This window comes from Triturus cristatus, chromosome 4_1, assembly GCF_964204655.1.
Source record: "Triturus cristatus chromosome 4_1, aTriCri1.1, whole genome shotgun sequence".
Taxonomy (NCBI): Eukaryota; Metazoa; Chordata; class Amphibia; order Caudata; family Salamandridae; genus Triturus; species Triturus cristatus.
Window position 1 is genome coordinate 133,998,204 of NC_140585.1, and position 10,000 is coordinate 134,008,203.

Consider the following 10,000-nt stretch of genomic DNA (forward strand, 5'->3'; position numbering starts at 1 on the left):
AATTATTTACCACATGAATGGCGCCCGAATAGGGACACTTTCTCATCTCACGCGCCGGCGGTGCGTTGCAGGCCCGGTCTCCTGCCACAGCTGGACGGACAACAACGCGTACCAGCAGGATTTCCTGTATCTCCCTCCGGTCAAGCGGGGGCGACTGAGGCTGCGATCAACACCCAGACGAGGCGGTGAGAAGTGCGAAGTATCCCGACCAGAGCCTAGCTGAGAGAGCAAGATCCGAGGTATACAGAGGCCCACCAGTTTCCGAAGTCCCGAGTCGAGTCCAGTTTCCGAAGTGTTCGAGTCGAGTCCAGTCCGGTTCAAGTTCAGTTCAGTTTCCGAGGCCTTCCGTTTCCGAGCTACCCGGTGAGTACCATTACTGGGGAGGCGTTCTGACGTGCACATAGGTTGTGCCGGTCAAGACGGGTTTGGGTACACAAATCCGGTCTGCACTGTTTCAGCAGTGTATCTGTACTGTTTAGCAGTATATCTAGTATATCAAGTATATAAATTCAGATTAATTCAGTTAATGTCGAGTATTATGTTTAGCGATTAAGTTTTCCTTGGATCGTCATCATCATCGTTGTTCAGTTAAATGTTAAATGTTAAATGTTTTAAATACGTTCTGCATATTGTGGTACGAATGACTGTTCATTATTGTGTTTATTTGTATTAAGTTTGTTCAAGATCAAGTATCAGATCAGTTCTCAATATGCCGCTCTTTTCGAAATTAAGACAGATCACAACAAGAAAAGGGGTACTCGAAGAAGCTGTTCCTATTCCTCCTAGGGACACTCCAGGGTACTTCATGTATCATAAACATGGCTTAGACGCTATATTATTTCTTGATTTATGGGTAGACTACACCAAGGAATTACCAGAAAGTCAGAGGTGGCCCGCAGCTGGGACCTGGGATGCAGAGTGCATCATGAAAGTAGAGGAAGAGTTATGGAAAAGGAAAGTCAGACAGTCACAGAAAGACGCCGTTGAGTTATGGCGTAAAGAATCTCATAGACGTACAGAAAAAGCACTCCGACAGGAAGAGAAAAATAGAGAGAATTCAAATAAAGTCCGAGAAAATCTATTAATTGAGGAAGGTACACGAGTGAAATCAGAACAAGTAGACAGACAAAGAAATGCCCTTATGAATGGTATGTATCCCCTCCTGGCCGAGGGATTACCTAAGGCTACTCCGGAAATACCAAAAGACTTGCCACCCCCATTGTTTCCAATAAAAATACATCCTAAGGGGCATCCTAGAACCGCAGAAGATGTTTTTCTTTCCTCATATTTAGATGACGCAGCTCCCGAGTACGCTAATTCCGCCCCACATAGACCGCCTGCCAGGGAGGTTCAACGCCAAGATCCAGTATCCGTATCTCTACAGCAACAAATCCTGACACAAGTTCCGGCAAGCACATCTGTTTCTACATCTGTTCCTACAGCTACTTCTATAGCTGTGTCCACACCTATAGTTGCTGTATCACGTTCAACGAATCCTTTCACACCCGATACCCCAGACGGGGCTACCGGAGGTGCTACCAACATTTTTTCTACGCCACCCAGAGTAAATAAACTTACCTTTCAAGAGTCAGCATATTCACGTACCCCCAAACTCATAAATGCCCGCACGCTTAAGGAACTTCTTATAGATTGTAGATATGACCCTGTGCCCGGCAAAGAGGACGAAATGATCATGGCATCATTACGTATCAGACGAGCCGCGGTGTATTTAGGGAAGATACCAGGAATGACTGTGCATCTAGATAATATCTATCATTTTGTCCAAACAGGGCGAGATTCTGAATGTATTAACAGAGCTATGGAATACCAGAAAGTGGAGATACAGGGGGAACTGTTACGTTTCCTCATAAATTGTGTGATCAGAAATCAAGACCGACCGGGGGTAGACCCGGAAGCAATGCAAATTCTTACCAGATGGAGCCAGAATATATCAGAAGGGAGACATGATAAGCAAAATTGTATAATAGCCATGTGCCGAAAGATCCGTAAAGAAATAGAACGCCTACACGAAGAGAGATTAGCGGTAGACCAGTTCGAACAAAGCGAGGAGGAAGGATCAGGACTGCCCACAGGACAGTCAGACACCATAGCCTATGTAGGTAGAGGAAGATCTTGTAATAGTACTAGATGTCTTATTGACCCGATGCGTCCGATATGTCCAGATAATAACAGGAATTTCCAAACACCTATAATAAATATAAGGTCCCCCGAGCATTCGTTCCAAGCCGCTGACAAATTACTCCGAGAACGAAGGGGTTATCATTTTCTCGATTCTATGGATGAACAAGAATTAGCCAGGTCAGCCGTTCATTGGGTTGACAGTCCCGGAAAGTATGGTGATGATACAGTAGCACACACATTTTTGAATCTCACCCCAGATGAACAGCGTTTAGCTGGGATTTATATGATTCAACAACTCCTTATACTATATCAGAGTCAGCATTCAGATCCTGGTCCCTTACCTGATATATTGACTGAATTACTCACAAATAGATGGAGAGGTTCAGGTACTAAATTAATTAAAGAAATACTAGAATCAAGAAAGCAGTACATTCTTTTTGTATGCCCAGAACATGTCTCATTGCCCATCAAGGAAAGAACCACGTATTACATGGACAGACAGAATCCCTTACGAGAAGTACTCCCAATAAAAGGCGAGGACAATGAGTTTAAACGCGTATTTGTATATACGCCCATATCGAAAATAGAATTGTTACAAATGAAGAAAGTGGTACCCAGTCATGACAAAGACCCAGCGGGTTTCCACCGAGAAATTAAAGACATGTTACTCATGGGAGAGTATACCTATCCCGACATTATGACAATATTAAAGGTATTGATGCCTGCTGGCATTTATGAAAAACTCAAGGAAAAAGAGTGGGAGGTGGGAGACCAAAAGATAGAATGGTCAGCACTAGAAGCAGAAGAAAAGGCCCGAACTGCAGGAGCAGGACTTGGGGATAAAACTAAAGCACTACCAGGTTTACTAGTACAGGTACTGCCGCGTTTATTAACTACGAAAAAGGAAGATTGGGGTACAATTTCAGCCTGTAAACAGAAGCAAGATGAAGACACTAGTGATTTCTATGCCCGATTTGAAAAATGTTTTGGTATAAATAGTGGCATAAAAGCAAGTAGCGAATCATACCCACATCTGTTTGTGACAAAATTGGTTGAAAATTCCTTGCCCCAAGTGAAGAATAGAGTATTAAAATTCGAGAGTACCTGGCAAGGTAACACCCCATCACAAATGTTGCAAATGTTACAGTACCATCACAATAGAATTAGAGAGGAACAAGAACATGAACAAAGACGCATGAAAGACACGAAAATGAAAATGCTAGTCTCCCAGACAGTTCCAGCTGAAGGACATAAAAAGGGTACAACACATTCCGGTGATTCAGCAGGTCCTGTAAAAGGGACATGCAACTATTGTAAACAGCCAGGTCATTACATACACGATTGCCCAGTCCTGAAGCGTAATATCGCCACAGGTAAAACACAAGAAAGACCACGGCCACCTAGACAGGATCAGAATGAACAAGGAGCCCCGCAGCATGCACAGTCCATGCCAGCTCCACCACAGTCTATACAGTTTGTGCCAGCTGCACCAGCGCTGCCTGTTGCTGCCACACAAACCACGACACGACAGCTGTACCAGACCGCACAGTACGACTATCCTGATTATCAACGATACGCATGAACCAGCCTAGAGAGGGAAGTTGACTTACCCCTTATCGAGGTCCCTGTAGACCAAGAAGGACCTTATGTACATAGTGAATTATTAGGCCAAGACAGAAAATTTTTACTCGATACAGGGGCAAGTCGAACAACCATAAAACGCAGTGAAGTTCCAGGGGCACCCCTCTCAGGCTCACAGAATATTTCCCTTGGTTTTTCAGGAAAACCTATTGTTAATGAAGTATCACAGCCTCTTCCACTTACGATAGGACCTTTGACCCGAACTACAGATTTATTGCTTACTAAATCATGTCCAGAAAACTTGTTAGGTATAAAAACACTGAAAGCTCTAGGAGCTATAATATGTTGTTCTCCGGAAGGAGTAAGATTGTTTTTACGTGATTTTAAAGGTCACTATGTGTCTAGAGACATGGATCCTCGACTGCAGACTTTACCTACACATCTATGGGCACAAGGCCCTACTGATGTTGGTTGCATGAATATTACACCATATCGAGTTACACTAAAGGCAGGAGTGGTACTACCACGAATGCGACAATACAAGTTACCACCAGATGCTGTAGTGGCTTTACTGCAAATCATTGACGAGCTCATTGCCCAAGGAGTAGTTGTGGAAACAGACTCCAATGTATGTAATTCACCGATAATTCCGATTCTTAAACGAACAGATCCGAAGGCCCCGCCAGTATATCGATTGGTTATTGATCTACGCGAATTGAACAAGTGCATTGTGCCACAATTCCCTGTGGTCCCAGATATCTCGTCATTACTGACAGCTATTGATTCCGAAGCAACATTCTTTACTGTAATTGATCTCAAGAATGCCTTTTTCAGCGCCCCAATAGATCCGGAAAGCCAATATTTGTTCGGATTTAGTTTAAATGGACGTAGCTTTAAATTCACACGCGCACCTCAAGGATTTACAGAAAGCCCCAGCATCTATAGCCAAGCACTGAAACGAGAACTCGACAGTATCCACATGCCAGTTAACACTGCTCTGCTTCAATATGTCGATGATCTGCTGATCACCGCGAGAAGCGAACCCGAATGTGAGAAAGCATCACTGACAGTTTTACAATTTCTAGCCGAAAAGGGGCACAAGGTGTCCCCTTCTAAGCTGCAATTCTGTGTCCAGCGAGTTGTTTATCTTGGACACTCGCTGTCCAAGGAGGGAAGGCAGCTTACACCCGACCGCATTCAGTTAATAGCTAACATGCCAATACCCAAGACGCAAAAGGAGGTGCGGGCTTTCATAGGCCTCACTTCATATTGTAGACAGTGGATCCCTCAGTATGCATTTCTAGCAAAACCACTTATTCAATTGACAACACAGGAGGCAGCCACATCGACTGTTCTCCCTTGGACTCAGGAACATACACAAGCTTTTGAAAGCCTAAAGAAAGCTTTATGTCAAGCACCTGTTTTAGCAACACCATGTTACAATAAACAGTTTACACTCTTTGTTACAGAGCGCGAAGGTACTGCCTTGTCAGTACTCACACAGGAACAGGCAGGATCACACAAACCATGTGCTTATTTTTCTAGTACATTAGATCCAGTAGCTCAGGCTTTGCCTGCATGCCTAAAATCAGTGGCAGCAACAGCTTTAGCAATCAGACAAAGCGATGCCATAGTGTTAGGACATCCATTGACAGTTCAAGTACCACATGCAGTAGAGGTTCTCGTGAATCGAACGCAAACACAACACTTGACTATAGCGCGACTTACAGGGTATGAATTAACATTGTTTCAGCCACATATAGAAATCAGACGCTGTAACACATTGAATCCTGCCACACTTTTACCTGTAAACGGAACAGACCCACTAGCTCATGACTGTATTGAAGTTATTACAATTACGACGAAACCCAGACAAGACTTGACGGATGTCCCATTGTCAGACCCAGATCTGACGTTGTATGTAGATGGTTCATGTATGAGAACAAGTACAGGAGAGTTAGTGGCCGCTTACGCAGTCACAACAGACACTGAAATCATTGAAACAAATTGCATAAATACCTTGTCAGCTCAAGCCGCAGAGCTCATCGCTCTGACACAAGCCTGTATTCAAGCCACAAATAAGAAAGTCAACATATACACTGATTCACGTTATGCATTCGGAGTTGTACATGACTTCGGCGTGTTGTGGCGAGAGAGAGGTTATTTAACTTCTCACGGTACCCACATTCAGCACGGACCCCTCATCCATGCCTTATTAGAGGCAATACATCTACCAACTGCAATATCAATTATGAAATGCAAAGCTCATACGAAAGTTACTGATATCATTTCTCAAGGCAATGATCTAGCTGACAGAACAGCTAAACAGACTGCTCAAACTCAAACATCCGACATGACAAAGACAATAGTCCCGACGCCAACACATTGTATGACGATTAAAGATCCTACCCTTGACGTAATTGATATACAGACACATGCTGCACCAGACGAAATAAAGAAATGGACTGAATTAGGAGGGATCCAAACGGATCAAGGATGGATGATGAAGGAAAAGTCTGTGTGGTTCCTTCCTGATTCAATGGTCCAGGTTATAATTAACACTGTACATAGTCCAGCGCATCTAGGAGAAAAAGCTATGCTAGACAGCATCCAACACATTTGGTTCAATAAACATTTACGAGCAGCAGCTAAACAAAAAGTTCGTTCCTGTATGATCTGTTGTCAGTTCAACCCAGGAAAAAGCGTTCCCGTAGAACAGGGTGGATTTCAGCCTCCTGATCACCCTTTTGAAGTCCTCCAGATGGATTATATCCAGATGGAACGATGTCGAGGATTCAAATATGTTCTCGTAGTTGTCTGTGCTCTTTCCCGTTGGACGGAGGCATACCCGGTTTCAGATTACACTGCCCCGACTACTGCCAAACAGTTGGTTCGAGAATTCTTCCCACGATACGGTTTACCACGTGTTGTCTACTCAGCCATTCTCATCCGAATTAATGAAACACGTTTCACTTTTGTTAGGCTATCAGTGGAAATTCCACTGTGTCCGACACCCCGAGGCAGCAGGTCTCGTAGAAAGACATAATCAGATCCTGAAAATCAGATTGTCCAAAATATGCAGAGAGAAAGGTGTCGACTGGGTAGTAGCGTTACCAGTTGCACTCTTTTACATAAAAATGGTAGCACACTCTCGAACAGGGCTATCGCCGTATGAGGTGATCTTTGGCAGACCACCAAATATGTGGGGGACGCCTATACCACGCAAAATAACTGATATTGACTGTAATATGCTGACAGATTACTTGGCTTCCTTGATGTCTGCACTACAATCTTGTCGTTCACAGGTAGCTGCAGCTTTTCCTGACAACACTGAGGTGAAACCCCATGACGTAGTTCCGGGAGACCTGGTCTTAGTGAGGAACTTCGATCGAAAGACTCAGCTGGAACCTAGGTGGAAGTCACCGCAGCTGGTCTTGCTCACCACAAGGACAGCCGTGAAGATCGAGGGCAGGAAAGGCTGGATACATTCAAGTCATATCAAGAAATTTCATGGACTACCATCGGATGTGAATACCACACCTCGTGTGTCTTCACCCATTGACTCAAAAACTTCCTTTTGTTGAAAAGAGTAATTCCGAACTATATAAACTAAAACTCAGGTCTAATCAGTCAAGCAATTTGATTGTTTAAGTCCTCTCCAAGGTGAAGCGGTTGAATTGTCTCTGACATGTATCCCTTAGACCTGAATAGAGAACACACCCGAAAAATGTTGAAACAACAGGCGTACTGTAAATCACTGCGTAGTCATTGCACAGTGACGTTATTAATTTTGTTTTTCTTAAGTCTTTTAATAATTACTGCAAGTATATTGTTGCACATATATTATCCTATTTCTAGACATGTTTATAATATTACTGCTGAACATTCTTTTAGTGAATTACCTCCGCTTGAGTTGTCTTATAGATTTGCGCTGCGCAATAACACGTTTATTAGTATGTTACATCATTCCCATCAGGTTAGCAATGCTACAAATTGTTGGATATGTGGCCGACTCCCTCCCTATCAGAATTATAAAGGAATTCTACCTCTCTTTCCATACCCGTTCACACACAACGGCTCCTGTGGAGCATGGTTTAGTTTAATTAAGTCCCTAGATTCGAATTCTGCAGTTTATCAAGATAACTGGGTATGGGGAAATTTGAACTTAGTTTTACTTAAAGTCTGCTACCCTAACAAGGAGGGACTTCCCAGGAGAACAGGAACTGATCTAGAAAATGAAGTGTATGGATTAGGTAATTTTACGCTTAATCTTATGATCCTAAATGTCGAATCCGAAGCTACTCCAATTTTGCCCGCTATGTCAATATTTCCAGTAAAAGGTGAATTATGTGTAAGAAAGAATGGTTCCATACATATGGGCCATAGTAGATGCACCACTGTAGTAGAATTTAGTGATCAAGGCAAGTCTACATTTAGAGCTTCCCGCCATTCCTATTTCATATGTGGTCAGACGGCATATGTACGTTTGCCTCTAGATTGGGATGGTACTTGCTACATTGGATTCCTTTTGCCACCAGTTTTTCTAGCTCCTCCTGATTATCACAGAAATACTCATTTAGTACACAATAGAGAAAGGAGAGATCTCCCGATAGTCGATTACACTGAAACAGCATGGGAAAAATACACAGATTTCAATAAAGGTCTCTTTCCCTATATAGGTACCGTTACTAATAGTAAGCTGATACGTAGATTAACTAGAACCCTTGAAGCAGTAGTGAACGAAACTATTTCCGCCTTAGGCAATTTAACAGAAGAGCAGTCTGCTATGCGGATTGTTGTGCTTCAAAATCGTCTTGTCCTTGACGTCATCCTGGCCGATAGGGGCGGAGCTTGTAGGGTCATCGGATCAAGCTGTTGCATTTTCATACCAGAAAATTCGCCATCTGTATATAAAGCCATAACTCGCCTTCATAAGATTGTAAGCCAGATACACCAGAATCCAGGCACCTGGACTTGGTCCGGTTGGTTTTGGAGTGTATTATCTACCTTTGGATGGAAGGTCCTATCCTTCCTAGGTATTGGCCTTCTCATACTATTCAGTTGCTGTCTATGTCTACAATGTGGACCAGCGATCTGTGGTCTGTGTGCCACATCGTGTATTCCACCACCAAGATTTCATTCATCACGGAAGAAGAAAGAAGAACAAATGATGTTATATGAACAGATCAATGGATTGATGAAGATTGATATCTCTTAACGGGCAAGTAGGGGACAAGGAGGGAATGTGGAAATATGGATTTTTCTGATCAGTTATGTCCCCTATCTTGGACCCCAACGGTTTCATGTATGAATCACAAGTACATGTATGTTCCCTCCAGTTCCAGTTATGAAGACGCAAACACATGTGCGTCCACCGTCAACATGTCCTCTTTCAGATCCGCCATGAATAGGCCGGATATTCCATTCCTAAGTATGAAAGGCCACCGGCTTTATATGGTTCACTTATGCCATTTTACAGTCCAGGCAAGTAGGCCCTGATTCTGTCATCAAACTCTTCTTGCCTTCTGCCTCTGAAAGCTCCAGTCTGAGCCTGCATCTGTGACCATGAACCTTGTCTCATTCCCTGCGCGGCTCACGAAGCCTGACATCAGCCTGTTGCCTGCCAAAAACTGTATTTCACCTTCGAAATTATCTGCTCCGTTCCCTGCCCAATGCATTCCTGTCTAGTAGTTTAAGTAAACATTCTTCCAGCTACCGAGCAAAGGCCCGGCTTCTCTGTCTTGATGCAAGTAATTCATAGCCCTATTACTATGGAAGATTTCCACCCTCGCATCTAGTGTAGACACTTAGACGCTTGTACACGCACTAACAGTCAGTATAGTCAGTATAGAATAAGATTCTACTCTAAGAGACCTCTCTTTTGGATAACATAGTTCTTTAAACATAGGATGTTAGATATGATTTGGGATTAGGTTGACTTGACCCTCCAGACTTCTGTCGCCACATGTAGAGCTAAATGTCAAGTCCCCTTCACCCCCTAGTTGCACGTCAATCACACGTCTTGCTGCTGCGCGCGCATTTCTGCCAAGTATTTCTGCTGACATTGCGAAATTCTTTCATGGAACCACCCTATTATGACATCACATCTGAGGACGTTCTTTAATCACACCCAGTTACGCCTACTTTTGCTACGCACGTATATCTTATCTACACTATCAATTGTTACGCCTCTTGCATTTGCTTCACTGTAATGCCTATTGTATAAAAGTGATTAATTATCAATAATGTATGTACTTCACTTCCTGAACCTTCGTGG